Source organism: Excalfactoria chinensis, chromosome 3, assembly GCF_039878825.1.
Source record: "Excalfactoria chinensis isolate bCotChi1 chromosome 3, bCotChi1.hap2, whole genome shotgun sequence".
Classification (NCBI taxonomy): domain Eukaryota; kingdom Metazoa; phylum Chordata; class Aves; order Galliformes; family Phasianidae; genus Excalfactoria; species Excalfactoria chinensis.
This window is the reverse complement of record NC_092827.1, coordinates 56,405,231-56,424,961: the sequence shown is the minus strand read 5'-3', so window position 1 is coordinate 56,424,961 and position 19,731 is coordinate 56,405,231. Positions and strand designations below refer to the sequence as shown.

The 19,731-nt window shown below is 39.2% G+C and overlaps 1 protein-coding gene across 8 annotated transcripts in view; it reads left to right on the top strand.

Moving 5' to 3' along the window:
• The window catches only part of ZDHHC14 (zDHHC palmitoyltransferase 14), a 113,221-nt gene that overhangs the window by 34,668 nt on the left and 58,822 nt on the right, over positions 1 to 19,731 (top strand). The gene's annotated exons all lie outside the window — the stretch shown is intronic.

Genomic DNA, 19,731 nt, shown 5'->3' with positions numbered 1-19,731 from the left:
GATTTTCAACTCCCCTGCTATGTGCAGAGTTGTCAACCACCAGACCAGGCTGCCCAGAGCCATATCCAGCCTGACCTTGAATGCCTCCAGGGATGGGGCATCCACAACCTCACTGGGCAACCTGTTCCAGTGCGTCACCACCCTCTGTGTGGAATGACTTCCTCCTAATATCTAACCTAAACCTCCCCGTCTTAGTTTAAAACCATTCCTCTTTGTCCTACTGCTATCCACTCTCCTGTTTAAATGCTCCCTTCAAGTACTGGAAGGCCACAGTGAGATCTCCCAGAGCCTTTTCTTCTCAGAGCTAAACAATCCCAGTTCCTTCAACTTTTCCTTACAGGAGAGGTGCTCCAGCCCTCTGATCATCTTAGTGGTCCTCCTGTGGACCTGCTCCTAGAGCTCCATATCCTTTTTGTATTGGGGGCCCCAGGCCTGGATGCAGTACTCCAGATGGAGCCTCACTAGAGCTGAGTAGAGGGGGATGGTCACCTCCCTCTCCCTGCTGGCCACCCTATTTTAGTGCAGCCCAGAACACAGTTGGCCTTCCAGGCTGCGAGCGCACGCTGCTGGTCCATGTCCAGTTTCTTGTCCACCAGGACCCCCCTTCTCTGTAAGGCTGCTGTCAAGGAGATCTTCCCCCAGTTTGTATAAATACTGGGACTGGTCCAACGCAAGTGCAGCACCCTGCACTTGGCCTTATTGAACCTCATTAGATTTTCTTTTATTGAACCTCATTAGGCTTGCTTTTCCAGCCTGTGCAGGTCCTTCTGGATGGCTTCCCTTCCTTCCAATGTATCAACTGCACTGCTCAATGTGGCGATTCATTAGGTTGCTGCTTGACATGATTGCATTGAAGGGCAAAATTGCTTTCAGGGTGTAGGTTTTGATACTGATGACTCTAGTTTTGTGTGTGCTGTCTTCCCCCCAGCCTTTGGTTAAAATTTCAGCCTTTCTTACGTGAGCCTCTTATTTTTAGTTTGGTGACCTACATTTTTTTTTTGTCCAAGTATATATTTGAGGAGCTTGGAACTACCAGCTATATCATTGACTTGACTTTAGAATTTAATTACAGAGTACCACACAGTGTTATGTTGAGAGCTGAACTGCATTCCTACCCTTCTCAGCTTTCTCACAGTGAATCACTTCAAAATCAGAGTTTCTATTGTTGGTTGCTAAGTATTTGTATTTTGTTTCAGCTGAAGAACCTGGAATTTAGACCTGCAAAGGTGCTATGTTCTCTCAGGTGACATTGAATTTATGGTAATTTTTTGTTGATTTTTTGTTGATTTTTGTTGATTTTGGCTAAATCATAATGTGTATGCATAAGGCAAGCTAAGGATCCCAGGCATTTTGCACATTGTTTCTGGTAATGCACTTGACATTTGTTGACTTTGGAGAGCTTGATTTCAAAATGTTCTTTGGGGCCTAGTATTATTCACACTTGTATAACTCTAGTAATAGCTGGTGGAACCTGTAACATTACTGAAACATGGCATAGAGTAGGCTTCACAACTTTATTTTGACAAGGTATTTTGTTGGTTTGGAAAGGAATGGTCTGTGCCAGGGGAAAAAAAGGAAGCATCAGCATTTGTATGCAATGGTAAATCTTTGCTGTGGACAGTCCATAACTTATGTGCCACTGAGGAAAAGGAACATGAAATTTCCTTGGAATGAGCAGGGTAGTGTGGGAGCTGTTCATTGGAGTCTGAGTGTCAGAAAGGTCATGGGAAGAGATTTGTAAAATTTTCACAATTCCAGAAATAACTCCTTAAGCATCCTGAAAGAAACTTGAGCATTTAGAAAGGGCCTGTCATCCATCTGGTACCATCCTCTGGGCCGGCTCGCTGTGGTGGAGGCTGCTCCCAGCTGGGCCCACGTGCTGCTGTGTTGCATTTCCTCCTGGTGGGTGGGACATGTGAGTTCTGTGCATGGCAGACAACGCTCCTTTCCTCTGCTGCTTCTCTCTCTTCTTTTGATTGTGCTACTTGCTATGCAAACTGCCTCTGTACTTCAGAGACTCTGTATTAATCCTGCTGTTAATTAAGTTCTGAGAAATTTTTCCCAGCAGGGTTTTTTTTTAGCTGGTAAGATGCTAAGTGGCATTCTTACATAGAGCATCCTGCTGTAACATGCTGTGCTTTTGGGCAAAGCCCAATGTATCTAAGATATCAGAAAAACAAGATATTCAGCAGTCTTTTAATTAATATTTTTTTTCCTTCGTAGGTAGACATATTGTCATAAAACAACTGTTTTGTTGCTCCAAGTATCTTCTGTCTCTGTTCAGAATACACGTGGCCCCCTTCTTGTCCCTACTTCTAAACACATGGTCTTTTCCCAAGTTGTTTTCCTGGTATCTTTTTTCGAGCTGCTATTCTTAAACTATAATCATTCTATGATTAAAGATAAGAAAATGAAGTAGATTCCAGAGATTTTTCCTGGCTTAAGTGCATCAAGATACAGAATACTCAGCTACTTGTTAGAAATTATGGACTGCCTTTGAAAAACGGAGCTTTACAAGAGATTAGTATGTGGGAATCAATATTCTGCTTTACTCAGTCTTTTCTCCACTCCCCTAAGAGTTAAACCAGTTGTTATCAGCATTAATTCAAGTGATAGCAAAGAATAAAAGTGCCTTTGTCCTAAAAGAATAGTAGCAGGAATAATTTAGTTTCTTTTCTTTAAATTGAGGCGTATGGTATTTTAGTATGGGAAAAGATACAGCAGAATTGAAGCAAACTGATTTCAAGTTGAAAGCTTTGCGCACAAGATTCACTGCAAAGAAAAGAAGCTGCCTGCAAAAATTGCCTGTATTTTTTTCTTTTTATGGCTGTGCTGTATACAAGTCTATAGAGTAATGTGTGTGTGGTGTCAGATAAATGAACCCTTGCTATGTAATTTGTAGGTCAATATAAATCTTTCAGGGGAGGATTTGACTGCAGTAGGCAACACTACTGTAAATAAATCCTCTAACAAGTTCCAGATCAGCATTGTGTAGGTCTCTTCCTGACAGATGTTTTTAATTAGCCTTTTGGGTAAGATTCTTATTGTTGACTGGTGTAACAAGGTGGGCCGATACTGGAGTTAATTCAGGAGCATCTTTAGGTCTTTCCTTGCTGTTTTTATGGTTGGAAAAGGACCAGCATATAACAAGTTTTAAAAATTCACTTTTGTCCATGATGGGAAGCCATTATATGATATGTGCAAAAAATAAGAGTTTTTAAGTAAAGGTGTAAAGAGTTAGAAATGTAATTTAAAGTGGAAAGACATCAAGGCTGCATTTCACCAAGATATTTCAGAGGCTTTTAGTGAAGTCATTTGAAAATGAAGATCACAGTAAAGAACAACTTCAATTCTCAGTATGCGTTAAAGTGTGTGTGGGGAGGGGTTGGTTGTTTTGAATATTACATAGCATTGCATTTATGTTTTGAATTATGCCTGCTTTGGCAGTCCTTTCATCCATCTGCATCCAGTTTCCTCTTCTACTTGATGCAGTGTGCCATTTTTACCCTTCTGTTTTCATATACAGAGTGCAGCCAGGCAATTTTGTTTGTCTTGCTTAGTGCATTGTTTCTGGTACTTGATGCTTTGTAGGAAAAAATTGGCACAAATTTAGTAACGCCTTATCTGAAGGGCTGCTTTATAGAGGAGGTGTAAACTTACAGTCATGCGTTAATGCTGGATATGTTCACATAGATGGCAGCTTAAGTTGTAATGGTACCTTGCTATCCCTAGACTAATGAAAAAGGTACTGAAAAAGAGGAAAGTGGCAGTTCTTCGGCTGAATTAGCAGAGCCCAGGAAGTGCTGTGTAATGGTTTTCTTGATGACTCACAGTGCAGATATTTTTAGCCAAGAGAAAAAGATAGCACAACCTGGTGGTGTTTTGGAAAGCTATAATAATAAAAAAAGCCCCAGTGTTTGTTCTGGAACACATAGCTTCTTATTCCAAAGTAAAAATGCTTTTAAATTCTGATTAATGAATGTAGTTTATTTTACATTTGTTCTTTGTAGTAATCCATCTTCTGCATTTCCATCTGTTTTGAAGATGGATGTTGTTGTGGGACACGTCTTCAGTGGACTTGTTAAAGCCCAAAGAAGAATATGACTTATGTGACCTGTAGAGTCGTGCCATCAGTTCTGCTTCCTTTTACTTGCATCAAAGTTGTTACGTAGCAAACTTACTGTTTTAAAGGGACCTCTGGAAATCAAGTTCCACTCCCCTGCTAAAGGAGGTTCCCTACAGCAGGTTGCATAGGAAAGTATGCAGGTAGGTTCTGATTACCTGCAGAGAAAGGAGACTCTTGGAAGCTTGTTCTGTTGTTCTGTCACCCTCGCAGTAAAGAACTTGGTATCGAACTTCCTGTGTTGCAGTTATTCTGTCACTGCATGTCACTGAAAAGAGTCTGGCCCCATCTACTTGATGCCTGCCCTTTAAGTGTTTAGAAGTGTCCCAGTCCCAGGTCTTTCAGCCTTTCCTTATAAAGGAGATGCTCCAGGCCCCTAAGCACCTTTGAGATCATTTGCTAGGCACTCTCCAGTCTCCCTGTCTTTCTCGAACTGAGGAGCCCAGAAGTGGACCAAGTACTCATATGTGGCCTCATCAGGGCAGAAGAGGGGGAGGGGTTAAGTCTGATCATTTCCTTGAAGCTAAGATTTACACATGCAACCACTTTGGAAGAGTTCAGAGATGCTTTGCACAGGGTGATGGTTCTTGTTGCAAAAGGTCTGTTTTGATTTGTTATGGGGATTGCTGAATGTGGTTGTCAGGATGCTCTGTAATCTTGGCCATCACCTGTGAAAGATTCAACAAAATTAACACATAGCTGAGAAGCTCTTCAAGATTTGATGATGTTCAGGTTAACATACTATGTTGTGCTGTATATGGGGTTCATTTTTTGAATCTGGTGTGTGGTTGTCAGCTTTTCTAATTGTGTTGCTTTTACTGTGATGTAATGTGTTGAGAGTGAAAGTGTTGTTTATATTTAGCATGTTTTTCTGGGCTGTCTCTAGGAATACCAGGAGCAGAAATAACATTTTGAAGTGGTTTTGAGGAAGCGAAGTAAAAAATTGAAGAAAAATCATTATTTAATATCATATTGCTTTAAAATGGTGGCTGCTATTACAGCTAGATCTCTTTGATTAGGAGTGAGATGGCATCTCACTTGTACTTGTTGGGGGAAAAAAAAAGGCTTTAAATGCTGTTAGTATTTTATAGTGATTGTCAGTTGGGGGGTGAATTTCATGCTCAGTGAGAGAATATCAAAATGAGTGACTGTAAAGAAGTCATGCAAAGCCTTTGCAAAGATTGAATATGAAAATAAAAGTCAAAAAACCAGGATGGAGAGAAAAGAGTAATGAACCAACTAGGTATAGAGGGAAAGCATAAGATCTTGCTTTGAAAAAGTAAGGCTGCGGTTTATTCAATTAACTGAAATTGTCTAATGTTAGATGACTTTTACCAGAAGAAAAAGACATTTCTAATCCACTGCCACAGCTGTGGACATGGTACTTTTCTCTCCTGTACTCCAGTTGCAGTGCTTTGGGGCCAGCCCCTGGTTTGTCCTAATTCACTAATATGGCAGGAAGTGTCTTTCCCAGCCTGTCTGGATCATAGGGAGCTCCTAGGGAACTCTGACACAGACACACGTTGGGCCTTGCATAGTGTACCAGTGAGACTGTACAGCTGCAGAGCATGTGCGCAGAGTGGAATAAGTTGATCTGTAACAGACTTCCGTATGTTTGCCTGTATTTGTTACCATAAAGCAGTCATTTTCTAAATGCAGCCTACATTCAAGTTCTATTTTTGCCTATGTTGATGCTATATTGCTGGGCATAAAGTCACAGAACAACCCAGATTAGAAAGGATGCCAAAAGACCATATGTTCTGCCCTTTCAGTAGTGAGGCAGCCTAGCTGACATTACCTAGGTGAGATTAGATAGCAGCCTTTAGTTGCTCCATGGATGTTAGGAAAAATTTATTCTCAGAAGCATTGATAACTCATTGGAATAGGCTGCTCAGGAAAGTGCTGTTCAAGAAACCCTGAGGTTTCTTGTCCTTGGGGGTATGCAAGAAACTTATAGTAACACTGAGGGACTTGGTTAGTGAGCATGTTGAGGATGGGTTGATGGTTGGACTTAATGTTCCTAAAGGTCTTTTCCAAACTTAATGACTCTGACTTAGCACCTTGCCCGTGCACATGTTGAAAACTTGCCTTGGTGGTGATTCTGCCATGTCCTTGAAGATGTTATTAAAGTAATGGGCTGTTGTCAGTGGGGGAAAAAAAAAAAAAAATCTCTCATAGAGTATAACCTCTCCAAGTTCAGCTTGTACTTATTGCACTGTCGTTTTGCGACTCCGTAGAATCATCGAGTCCAACCCATGATCTAACCATACTACCCTAACGACCCTCCACTAAATCATGTCCTTGAGTACCACATCCAAACAGTTTTTAAATACATCCATGGATGGTGCCTCAACCACCTCTTTGTGGAGCCTATTCCAGTGCTTTCTGTAAAGAAGTTTATCCTAACGTCCAACCTAAACTTACTCTGGCACAACTTGAGGCCATTTCCCATTGTCCTGTCACCAGTGAGAAGAGACCAACCCCACTCTCACTGTAAGCACCTTTCAGATATTGGAAGAGAGAAATAAGGTCTCCCCTCAACCTCCCCTTGCCCAGACTAAACAGCCCCAGTTCCTTCAGTCTCTCCTCATAGGACACATTCTCCAAGCCCTTCACAAGCCTTGTTGCCCTTCTTTGGACACGTTCCAGCACCTCAGTGTCCTTTCTGTACTGAGGTGCCCAAAACTGAACACAGTACTTGAGATGAGGCCTCACCAATGCCAAGTACAGTGGCAGGATTCCTTCCCTAGTCCTGCTCACCACACCATTCCTGATACAAGCCAGAATGCCATTGGTTTTCTTGGCCACCTGGGCACACTGATGGCTCGTATTCTGCTGACTGTCCATCAGCACACCAAGGTCCATTTCCATCAGGCTGCTTTCCAGCCACTCCTCCCCAAGCCTGTAGGGCTGCCTGGGGTTGTTGTGACCAAAATGTAGGACGTGACACTTGTACCTTTTGAAACTCATATAGTTAACCTTGGCCCATTGATCAAGTCTATCCAGGTCCCTCTGTAGTGCCATTCTCCCCTCAAGCACATCAGCACTCCCTCCCAGCTCGGTGTTGTCTGCAAACTTACTGAGGGTGCACTCAATCCCCTCGTCAAGATCATTAATCTTTAGATCAAGATGCTAAATAGAAGCAGCCCCAGCACTGGGGCCTGGGGGATGCTGTTCATGACCAGCCACCATCTGGGTTTAACTCCATTGATAGCAACTCTTTGGGCCTGGCCATCCACTGTTTCACCCAGCGGACCTATATGGGAAACTGTTAATCACAGCCTGAACCTCTGATTAACTGTCGGAGGCAAGTGATGAGTCAGCTGTGGGAGCACAGGTGAAGATAATTCAGTTGTGCTCCCAGAAGTGGTGGAGCTTGATCTCCACATATCCTAGGGCTGACCACCACCAAGGCAGGATCTCTTTCTGGAGATTGTTCCTGTGTGGAGTTTACAGTGAGCCTTGACATCAGTGAGCATTTATCATTAATCCTCTTTCTATTACTTAACCTCTGTTTATCCATCAACTCTAGGACTGTACAGTTGTAACCATACAGGAGCGTACGCCCATCCAAACTGTGGGCAGACAGCTTCTCCGCGAGAATGTTATGAGGGACAGTGTCAAAGGCCTTACTGAAGTCCAGGTAGACCACATTCACAGCCTTCATCTACTGAGTGGGTCATCTTGTCATGGAATGAAATCCAATTTGTCAGACAACCTACCATTCGTACACTCATGCTGACTGGGCCTGATCCCCTGGTTGACCTTTAACTGGTCCATGATGGCTCCTGAGATTATTCATTCCATAACCTTCCCTGGCACTGAAGTGAGACTAGTAGGTCTGTAGCTACCAGGATCATCTTGCAAACAGAAGAGCCTGTCCTCTTTGTGGTTGCCCTTTAAGTACTGGAACACTTTGAGATCCTTTTAGAGCATTGTCTTTAGGGTGGAAAGACTGAACTCCATCAGTATTTCCCCATGGTGCAGGTTCTTCAGCCCTCTGATCATCTCTGTGGCCATCCTTTGGACACTTCGTACCTTTTTTCAGTTGTGGGAACCAGAACTGGATACAGTACTCCTGTGTGTGGGACCTGGCTTTCTAGCCTTCATATTTTGCACAGTTCCTTGTCAGTATGCTTATTGTAGCTTCTGAATCCTTTGAATGGGTTTGTAACAAAGCTTGGAAATCCTTTCTCAAGAAGCTTTCCCTTTAAAATATTAATATAACTGTCAGAGCTCCTGTTTGAACACTCTCTTTTTTAAGGCATGTTCTTCTATTAGTCCAGATTAATTAATGTTGGTTTCCTATAAATAAAATTATTTAGGTGAGAGTATTTCTTTGGGTTAAACTAAAGGTATGTAAACGTACAGTTTTAACATTATCCTTGCACGCTTTTTTGGAGGCAATGATTTACTCTTTTTATACAACTTAATCATCATTAAGATTGCTATTTAATATCACTGTTTTTTTTCTGTTAGTCAAGATATACTTTTATGACCACAAAATGTTATTTTAAATATCTGTAATCAAGTCAAGCATTTTCCTGACTCCTTACTTTATATATCAGAAATACCGATGCTTTTAATTGTCAGTTTTGAGGTACTTTACGAGATGTATTGTTTTTCATAATCTTTGGCCTGGTGTGCATTATGTATAATTCTTTCTTGCTTATTATTGCCTGTAACCACTTAGTAATGAAAAAATATTCTTTATATTTTTTCTTCTGTATGAAACTGGATTTAAACAGCTGTTTCTAGTGATGTTCATTTCTGTCCACTTAAATAAACTTTGTCTTATAACAGACTTTTTAATAAATTAGGATCCTGTAGCATAGCAGTAATCTAGGATCAGAAATCTGCTTTAAAAGAAAAGTACTGATTTGAAACAAGATTGTTGAAGCAGACTGTCAAATACATGGTCAGGAGTTTTACGCTGACTTTTTCATGACTAGTGTGGAAATCTGAAATTGCAAAAGCAACTGTTGAAATGTGATTGTGTAAGAAATAATAATAGATGACGTTCTTTTGAAACTTCTCTTTCCTGATTCTCTGGTAAACTCATGGCAGTGTCTTTTAATGTGTTGTTTTCCTGATGTGAGCATCTGTTACAATTTAGGTGAGGTACAGATTTCTGGCAAGTTTGGGCAACATACAGTTTTCAGGTAGTGTGTATGTCTTTGAAAGGAGGTGTGATTTGGAACTGTGCAGTGTGAGTGGTAAATCTGGACAGGACAAGGAATTCCTTTGTTAGATTTTATAGTGACAAATCCCCATCAGTGGAGGTCAGTGTATATGTTGACTTAATTGTCGTTATTTCAACACAGCTGAGGAGCAAATGGAATAGTAATGGTGTGAGATAGGACTCTTGTGGCCCCATTTCTATTTTGGGTGTCTTACATGGTGGTCAGTACCATTTTGAATATTTGTCCTTTTTTTCAGCTCTCTTTAAATCCTTGTTCTGTACCCATTAGAGAGCATCTGAATGTTTAAAGTCTTGTGGATAGAAAGATTCTGTGTATGAATACTAAAACTGGCAGTTACTTCAGTGCTTTGGTTCACGTCTGTTTATCTGAAATGCTTCTGAAGCTCTTTACTGAAAGGTTCTCTCAGAGATGAGTGGTTAGCTGTTTGTGAGGTGTCAGCTGAATGGTCTGACTGTATCACAACAGAGAAGGAAGGAAAACATTTCTGCTGTTTGGGTTATTTGAAATAAGAATGATGTATTCCTTCCTATTTCCTCAAATACACCATCTGCAGTTTCACATCTTGTTATCTGTGGTTGCACTTCATGAACTCAACAATTTTAAATATGCGAATAGCAAAACTCTTTCTCTCCCAAGTAGTCAACAACAGTAAGTGTTCTTGTCAGAGTAGCATATGACCACAGTGTTATGCTAGCCTGATGCTAGCTCAGCAATGTGAACAGTTACACATGGGGGCGAACGCAGACACCTGAGAGCACAGATGGGGCACATTGAAAGTTACTGTAGCAGACGTATTTGTAAGTTATCTATTTTTTTAGTTCTATTTTATTTTATTTTTGTCTAGTTCCAGTGAAGTGCTTTTTATAACCTGCTCTAGAGCTTTGCTGTTGTCTTTCTCAGGCTTTTAGGAAATTGGCTGTATTTCTGAAAAGATTTTTCATGTCTATTGAAGCAAATGATTCAGTTCTAAGAAGCTGCAAATTAGATGCAGTGTACACTAAAAGCTGGTTTGCCTATGATGGAAAAATGGGACTCTGATATGTGAATCTATAAAAGTTGAATTTCTTTTTCTGGCTCCAGAGTCATACAAATACCATTCTAAGGCTTAATTAAAAGTCTGTGTAGTGCAGCCTCCTTCCAACTATGTGAAATTGTGAATACAAAACTGTTAAAAGAAACACTGAATATAAAGAGGAAAGTCCTGTTTTCAGAATGACAGAAATGGGCAGATTTTAGGGGATTACTGAAACACACTTGAAGTCGGATCCTAAAGTGTGAAAAGTCACTTCTGCAGAATTACATACTGCCAGTTATTAAGTCCTCACTCTTAAATGAGGTGTACAGGACTTCTGCTTCATTGTAATTGCCCCGCTTACCTCCTGTATGGTTCTTATTATGCCACATGACAGCTGCCGTCACTTCGACCACTTGGTGAATATGAGAGTTCAGAGTGGAAAAGGCTGATTAGAGAAGAGATGCTTAACTAGTGATCTCTGTCTATCAGAGCATTTAACAGCGGTTGCATCACAGCCCATCCTGTGAGCTCTATGAGAGGAAATGTCTGTTCTTCGTCCTTTTTCCCTAACCTTCCCAAGGGACTTTGATTATAGGAATTCATCTGAAATGTAGATGCCCAAATTCATTGCAGTGTTCCAGTATCACCAGTGCCATGCATAGGTCTGTGTCATTTCCCTGCTCGCCTGTCATCACATTTGCTGCCTTCATGGCCACATTGTCATTGATGGCCCAGAGGCATCCTGTACTCTCAATCACTGTCATTTCTAGTTCATGAGTCACCGCGGCATGGCAGAATTTTTTTTCATTGCTCTCTGTGTGAATTACCCCAGTCTTTGTGCTGTAATAATTAATTTCCCTGTGCTCTAGTATCTGGTCCTCTGGAGCATTCTGTGCACTAGAAACACTTGGGTTACATGCTCCAATTTTATTCTATCAATGAAACTGCTCTTGAGCTCTACAACTATCGTTGCTCAGACCTAATAATTCACCTTTCACTGTTGTCATTATTCTCTCCCTAGCAAGTTTTTTACCCCTCCCCCCACTACTGTTGTACTTTTCTTAACTGAAGTCCAGACTAAATGGGGACTGTATTTTCTTCATCTAGATGCTTTTTTCTCATCTGAGGTAAATACTGAGTACAATGTTGTAGTCTATCATTGTTTACTTTCTATTTTTTGCGGTTATTTCTTAAAAAATACATCTTAACGCTTGTTAATAGAACTTAAACCAAATTTGTGCTTTTTATTTACCTAAATTACTTTCATAAATCCAATTAACTGCTTCTTCTAGTCATATGGTAGCTAATATCATAGTTTTATTATAAGATCTTCCTACGTTATTTTTGCTTTAACATGCTGCTTTTTCAGCATTTGCTTTTTATTTTCTGTTACCTTCTTCCTACTGTCTAAAACCAGATTTTAATTAACATTGCTTCTTTGCTAGAGCAGTGCTTTTTCATTGAGGAAGTCTTTGGCTCTCAGAAGTGCTGCAGTTGACACTAGTCTTTGTTCTAACCTATTTGTTGTGAATGTGGTCTTTCCTAGATTATGGTATTTTAGTTCTGTTAGTGCGAGCCCTTAGCAGTTTGCTATATACAACATTTTAAATAATCATTTACCTGAATGACTCTGATTAAAACTAATTCTTCTTTATCCAAGGAATCCTTATTTCTAGTTAATAGCATATTACTAATAACTTCTGTGTTTGACTGTCCTTTTCCCCCTGCTTTCCTGAATACCATATACACTTCAGCTTTGACTTACATATTCTAGTATCTCTTTCTTTAGTCTTTTTATTGTGAGTTTTATGTCCTGACCCAATATTTCTATTTTTTCCACTTTGCATCTTTCTGAGATCTTGCATTCAAGTCATTCAGTCTGACTCCTGAATGAGCTGGTTCAGGTTCAGCTTTTTCATGAACTGCTATTGTGACTTCAGCTCCCATCAGCATCAGGATGACATCTTGTGCTCTCCTTGCAGAATTCTTCAGCCCTCTGTTGTTTTCCTGCCTGTCTTGGGAGTGAAAACCAAAAACTCCTTGGGACAGTTAAAATCTAAAATTCCAAAAATCTTGTAAGCTAGTGACTTCATGTGAAAAGAGATCTATGTTTCAACTTGTATGCATAGGGTGTTTCCATACTTAATACCTAATTGCTGTTTAAAAACATCTTTGCTTTGGTCTACCAAATTACAGAAATTAGCTGTTGCTGAAAAGGACTACAACTTATTTGAAAGAACTTTTGAGTGGATTGGTGATTTACCTACAGGGTATGAAGCTGCTTCAGCTTGCTTAAAATCCTGCATTTAATTAAGATGATGCAACTCTAAGCACAGGTGAGACCTCATTAAAATCCACAGTGCAGTTGACAATGTGTTTCCATTCTCTATTGTAAAACCAAGGAAAAAAAGAATGTCAGAAAAATTGTTACTGAAGTTGAAATAATTTACAAAGCTGGCAGAAATTATTTTCTATTTATGAAGCTTTTTTTTTTAATACTTGATCAAGAGGACAGTACTTGCTGATCACATTCATTGTACTGATCCAATTCACTTAATGTCATGTCACTTAATAAAACGGTAGCGGCAGTACGCAGATAGCCAAAGAATCTTGATAGCAAAGGATTGTCTCTCTTGAATGTTTGCATTTGTTCAGGGATCTTACTTTCCCTGTTTTGAAGCTTGAGGCTGTGTGAGGACATATATTTTTGTATGGCATTCATCATTCTCTGCAATGTCATTTTTTTCTCTTTTTCTTTTCCATTTAAGACCTTGTCATTGATTGCACAGTCACAGAGCGAGCTTGAGGGCAGAGAGGGAAATGTACTTTTCTGTCGCTCAGAATTTGCTTTTGTTGGAGACGGAAGAGGTGCTGAAAGGAACAAAAATGAAGCATTCAGGGCTGCATTGAATATGTCTTCAAAAAAAACCAAAAACCACATGATTTTTCTCTTTTCATTATAGGTTTATAGCACTGGGATAAAGTTCTTCCCTGCCAGATCGGGATCATTAAAACTGTAGAATTATGACATCTTCATGTATAAAGAGCCTCTGAAGTGTAGTCATCTCTTTAGCTGTTTCTCTGTTGAGCGGAAAGAACGGCCCCCTGGTTGGAGACTGCACTGTTGGAGCACAGATGTATTTGTCAGGTGCTGAGGTAGGCTTGCCAGCTAACTAGGAAGGAAAAAGAAAAGAAGTTAGAATTTTTCTTTATAAGAATTGTTTTTCAGGGTTTTTCCCTAGAGAACTGTCTTGTAATCTCCTGACAATTTCATTTCGCCATGAACAAGGCAGTTTTTAAAGGCTGCTATCCACGTGCTGTAGCGGATGTGCACAGGGGTTAGAAAGACATCGCTTGGGACTCTCGTGTGCTAGTGGGGGAGATTGATCTCTTCACACACAGTGAAGTCCAGTTTGTGCAGTGGGCTGTGAAGTAAGGTTTGGATCATTTTCTTGTCATTCCAATCTTAGTGTGCAGATAGTATTGTTTTATAAATAATAGGATGTATTAATATCTGCTTTTTTCGTCTGGATGCTTTGGCTGGATAGTTTGCTTCTTCGAGGTACAGTGTTTATCTGGAAGCGCTTCAGGGAATCGTAGCTGCACCTTATAATGTTGCTGCACAGTAAGTAATACATCGTAGTAAGACTGTAGTCAGTCCTGTAGTGCGTCTCAAATTGGAGTTGCCTCAGTATTTCAGTTTCTTTGTTGTAGGTATGTTTACAGTTTTCACAAAAATGAATTCAGATCTTTGAAGAGATCATTCTAAAATAAGAAACAGGCAAAGCTAAAAGAACAAAAGCCAAATTTATTAGTTTATTTATTTTTAAAGCCATGTAACTTCTTGCTCCAGCGCATTTTCTGCTCTTCATTTTTTTCCTTGTGAGGATATCAGTCAGGACTGTTTCCTAGTTCACTGTGTAGCTGCAAAAACATAAGTGTCAGCACAAGGGAGGGGTGGAAATGACTGGGCTGAATGAGAGGAAAAGGAGCTTAAGCTGGCACTGTCAATAGAATTCCTCACTGTCAGTGTGCGGGTGGAGGAAATTGCTTTGCTCTGTAGGGACTGCATTTGCTCTTCATGGTGGCAGACAGTTAAAACTTGATTGCTTCAAGGCTCAGATGATACTGTAATTCAGTAATTTCTGGACGTTCTTTTTTTATGAAGATAACTTCTTGGAATATGTATGTTTTTCAAGTTCATTCATTTTACACAAAAAGAAAATAATTACAGTATCTCAATAAACATTCCTCCCCATACCTTCCTTCCATCCCCCTGATCTTGATTTCTGTAGAACTTGTCTAAAATGTTTGACAGATGTACGCTGACTGTATTCAAAAAGAAACTATTGCAAACATATCAACATCAAATTTCCATTTAATATATTTGCAAACCTTTTGAGGTTTTTGAGCCTCTCTTTAGGAGGGGCTGAAACACTTTTGGTTCCATGTATTTTCCTTCTATTTTGTAAGCACAGTATTTTTTCTGAGACAATTAATAATCAGCATAGTAACATATGGAATTAAGTTCTTCTTTTTTGTTCCTATTGAATTGTGCAAGCCAAGCTGTATATCCTGCAAGTCATTATTTGTATCTCAGTATTGCCTGGAGATTCTGTCTGATCGGCTTGTTGCTCAGGCAATGTTTTTGTACAACAGAGTCCAAAACAATGATCAAGATAAATTGACTGAAAAAACAAACAAACAAACAGCAGAACAATTGTGTCAAACTCCATATGACTCTGATTATCCTGTCTCACTTATGTCTTGGATAGGTATACGCTTTATAAAAGTGAAGGGAATCTATCTGTTCAAGGTCACGTAATGGTTTCCTGGCTGATTGGAGAAGAAAACATAGATTCCTGGTCCTGTTCTATCCTCTGAACTGCTTCTGACCTTTTTTGTAATGGGTTTCTCTTAAGTTGATCCATTTCTGTTCTGAGAAAAAATTAATATTAGTTCATCAACCAAAACTGAAGTCCAAAGCCTACATTCTCCACCCTTCAAGAGAGACAAAAGAAGCAAGAATGGATATTGTATTTAGCAACAGTCAAGAGGGCAGAGTGTTGTTTGTGCAATACTTCTGGGGTCTCCAGAGATTCTTTTCTAAGAACAGAAAAGCTGAGGAAGTGGACTTGTTGGCATAGTGCTGAAGCAGCTGTAGGGGATTGGCTGAACTACAAACATCTGAGTACAGAGTAGGTCAAAAAATAAGGAATGCTGCTTTGTTGTTTTGAAATATATAGCTTTAGCTATTTTTAGCATGAGTGGTATAATGTGATACACAAAATAGAGATGATTGCAGTGTAGGATGTGCACAGGAAACATGCGAACAACTGGTTTTAAAGCCATATACTTGTAGTACTTTTAAAAACTTATTTCTGTAATTTAGGCAGTTTCTTGTAGCAGTTTGACTACAACGGCCTACCTCTGGCCAGCTGTGCTTCCAAGGCCTTGGTCTACACTTTGCTTACTCTTATTGGCTTTCCTTAGCATGGAGAATTTTCTTTTTCTGAGTCTCAAGAGCATGTCCATAATTTGATGTTCCACTCCTGAGTATTCCAGTTATCACAGTTATGTGTATATGCATGTTTGCAGAAAATGGAGAGAAGTGAATTAGTAAAGGATGAATTAATAAATCTTTCTCAAATGTTAGACTTAATTGGCATCTAGGTCCCATTGCAGTCTGCGGTAATTATGTGCCTAGACACTGTTTATCTGAAACTGGGACCTTATCCCACTTCAGGTCAGGCTTGGAGAATGAATGTTTACATCTCTTAGATTACTGATCCAAATGCAGCTGAAGATGCTGTGAATAATTATTACTGCTAGAGAGAAACAACACAGAGCGTTGACTGTAAAAAAGTGAAATTTGTGCTGTCCTGGGGATGTTCACAGAGTTGTTCATACTCATCTGTGCAGTCATGAGCCTGAAACGCAGGCCTGGTACTCATGGTTGGTAGATGTGGACCAATTATTTCTTTTCAGTGGCTGTTAATCACTGTTTTTGATTCACAGATTGGAAAACTTGGTATTTCTCAGTGCAGGTGAGTATTTGGACACCAAAAACAGGTCTCATATGCATGAACTTTTTTGACTATGAATTTTAGTTCCAAGATAGTTGTTATTGGAATTCTTGTTGTGAATAGGACGTGAAGTTGAGTTATATCAGCAGCTTGGCATTTAGCATGCTGCTTGAAATTCTGAGACTTGTAGCTTTTCTGAGTAGAAAACTGCACTCTCTGCTCTTGCACATTTACTTCAGTTCCCCCTCCATCCGCAGTAATTTCTGCATGTTTTAGGCAGTTTAATAGATGGTTAGTATGTAGTTTAACGTAGATGATATTCATACTGTTTTGCAATCCAGCACAAAATGTAGCATTTAGAATTGTGATTAGCATATATTTGAAATATTAATTTCTCACCAGATCAGTGTGTGGTTTAGGATCATGTCTGTTATTTTTAAGCCTTGTAATCTTTAGTCCTTTTTTCATCGTTTCAACAAAATCTTATTAGAATCTTTTGTCCTCTAGTAAGAAGCTTTGACTCGGTAGACAGAATGGAAATGTATCTGACACAGTGTCAAGCAGGAGAAAAGCATGAAAGTGGTCCAGGACTGAAGAATAATTTGGTTTATCACTTTAAGAAAGATTTGAAATTAGAAAACAAAACAAAAAAACACAAATTCAGTACTCAGTTCATCAGATAAGAAGCTCACTTGTCTTGTGCTGCCTCTGGATTTAGATTTGGGAGTATATCAGCAGCGATTATGTTAATTTTTCAGTGTGTTCATCGTATCAGTGATCATTTGAGTGTTTGATGCTCTTTAGGGTAATTACCGTAGGTAACATGGTATTATTTAATCAATATGAAAAATGAAGTTTTGTTTTCAAGTTTAAGAGAGCAGAATAATTGTTCTTGGAGGAATAAGTTCACATAATATTATTGAAACTTATAGTGTGAAGTTCAGTGGACCTGAAATTGGATTTCCAGCTGTGTTTTGATTTAAGATTATTTGCATGACACTACATCCTTCCTCACTCTTCTTTCTTTTTGGTTCTTTTTGGTTCTTTTTTTTTTTTTTTTTTTTTTTTTTGCCTCTTGAGACATAGCAAGAGTGTTAGGATGAGGAATATAGTATCTCAGTTGCAAAGCAGAATATTTACCTGTGCTTTGTGAGGAAAAGGATTTGTTTTACACTTGCAAAAAACCAGAAATTTTGAAATAGAAATTTGTATGCTTTGCTTAATCACATGCTTGTGGGAGTTTGCTTAACGCTTGCATGCGCTAAAAATTATATATCCTATCACTTTTGACATTTACTGTGTATACAGCATTTACTGTGTTTCACAAAACTGTTTTATTTATGCCTTAGTGGCCTTGATTTTCCTACGGGTTTTGCTTTCAAATGACAGCCCTTAGTAACTGCTATGTAGATCTTATTAAAAATGAAATTGAATAGCAATTTGTATGTTTTGGTGGGCACTGTTTGGAAGGCACCAAGTAAATATGAACTTATCCTAAAATTTATTTATTTATTTATTTATTAAGTTCCAAGTATTTCTTTAAAAAACAACAAACAATCAATGACCTTGACTTTCACAGTATTTGACATACAGACTCCAATAATCTCTTCAGGTGTGACATCTAATGTGTGCGCCTGTGTGTATCTGCTGCTGACTTTTGTCTGTGTAAAGCTTCATATATTGAGACTCCCTGTAAGCAGGAGCATGGTGCACCATGTCCTCTGCTTTCTGAAAGTGGATAGACAGAATGTAATAAATCCCTATTATGGCGGACTTCTACCTAGGAAAGCTGTCAAAATATGAGGTGCAGTGCCTCACCTCTCCTGATATTTGTAGTCATGCGTGTGGAGGTGCAAGAAGAAAGGAGCAGGAACTTGCTGAGTGATTACCGTGAATTAATGAAATAACAATATAAATCAACTGATTAATTCTTTAATCATTAGTCATCAATGGTTGTTAATAATTAATTTTATTGAATTACCATCACATTTTTTATGCTTACAAGCAAGTCATATCTTTATAGTACTTTTTTCTCCAAACTTGCAAACCATGGAGAATGGACTTATCAGAAGCCAGTCTAGAGGAAAACAGCGATGACTGCAGAAAATTCCTGAGCTGTGGCACTTCTGGTTAGGATCAGAGTCTGCTGCTTTGACTTTGGGAGAGGCTGGAGTAAAGGTATGGCAGGCCTTGGATGAAAGCAGACCACTGGGAAAAGAGAGTGCTTTTTGAGGCCCGTACCTGTAAGACTCTGTGGTTTTTGCTGTCGGAAGATGTCCATTTCTATTTGACTGCTTATGAATGTGCTTAAGTGGAGCCTGAGAGTTATAGGTGTGTTTGTGTGGTTGAGAGTGTTTGGGAGAAGTGTTTGCACAGCAGCAGCATCAAAAACTGGGTGGGCAACAGAGTGTGTGTTGGTCAGTAGCGAGGCGGAGAGCGAATCTCATGTTCCCTTGTACATTCTAGGAACAATGGAGCAGCTGAGATTTGCGGTTTTTCAAAGCTGGCTTTCCTTAGGAGTAGAGATCATGTTACATTTCACTTATACTGACACGTAGTAGCTTATTTTTGAGTAGTGGCAAAAAAATGCCTGTCAGTGGGTTTCGGGGTTGTAATGTATAGACAATAACAGGTTATGCAATTAAAATGTTAAAGAGGTTGAAATTTCCAGTTGCAATAAATATAATAGTAAAGACCTTCCTCACTTTGCATCACCTTGGCAGTTTGACAAAAGAGGGTGTTAAATTGAAGAAGTAACTTATGTTTCAGAGAAAGGGTAGTAGTTTGTTATTTTTCTGTGCTACTTGTTCACTCTACATGAAAATTTGGGTTTTGTAACTTCTGAACAGAATTGCAGTAACAACTCAACTAGGAAAATGTTAATGCTAGAAAGTAAAGAAATCCGTAGGAAATTATTTAAGTACTTGAGTGCATGAGAATTATAAACATAAGGTTGAGAAACAGTTCAGAAGCTGGGCATTTCTTCACTGTTCATCTTCGGGTCTTATATATGTATCAGCAGCCAAAATATTTAGCTTCTGTACATCAGCTTCCAGTAAAGCACCTGTGGTTCCTAAGCGACTGATGTGCTCATGAAGAAAATTATTCTCCTAAATGTGGCTTTTTTATTGCTGTTGAGCTTTCCGCAGAACCTTCTGTGATGTCAGTGATTTTGATTCTATATCTACTCTAAAAACCATTTCTTTTATAGCTTGAATGTATTTTTCCATTGTATGTTTTTCTTGATTTACTGTGGTTATGAGAAAATATACTAGAAAATGGTTCCCGTATTTAAACTTCATAACTTGTGATAAATTATACTAGTGTCCAGGAAGGGAATATGGGACGAAAGATTTCAGTTAG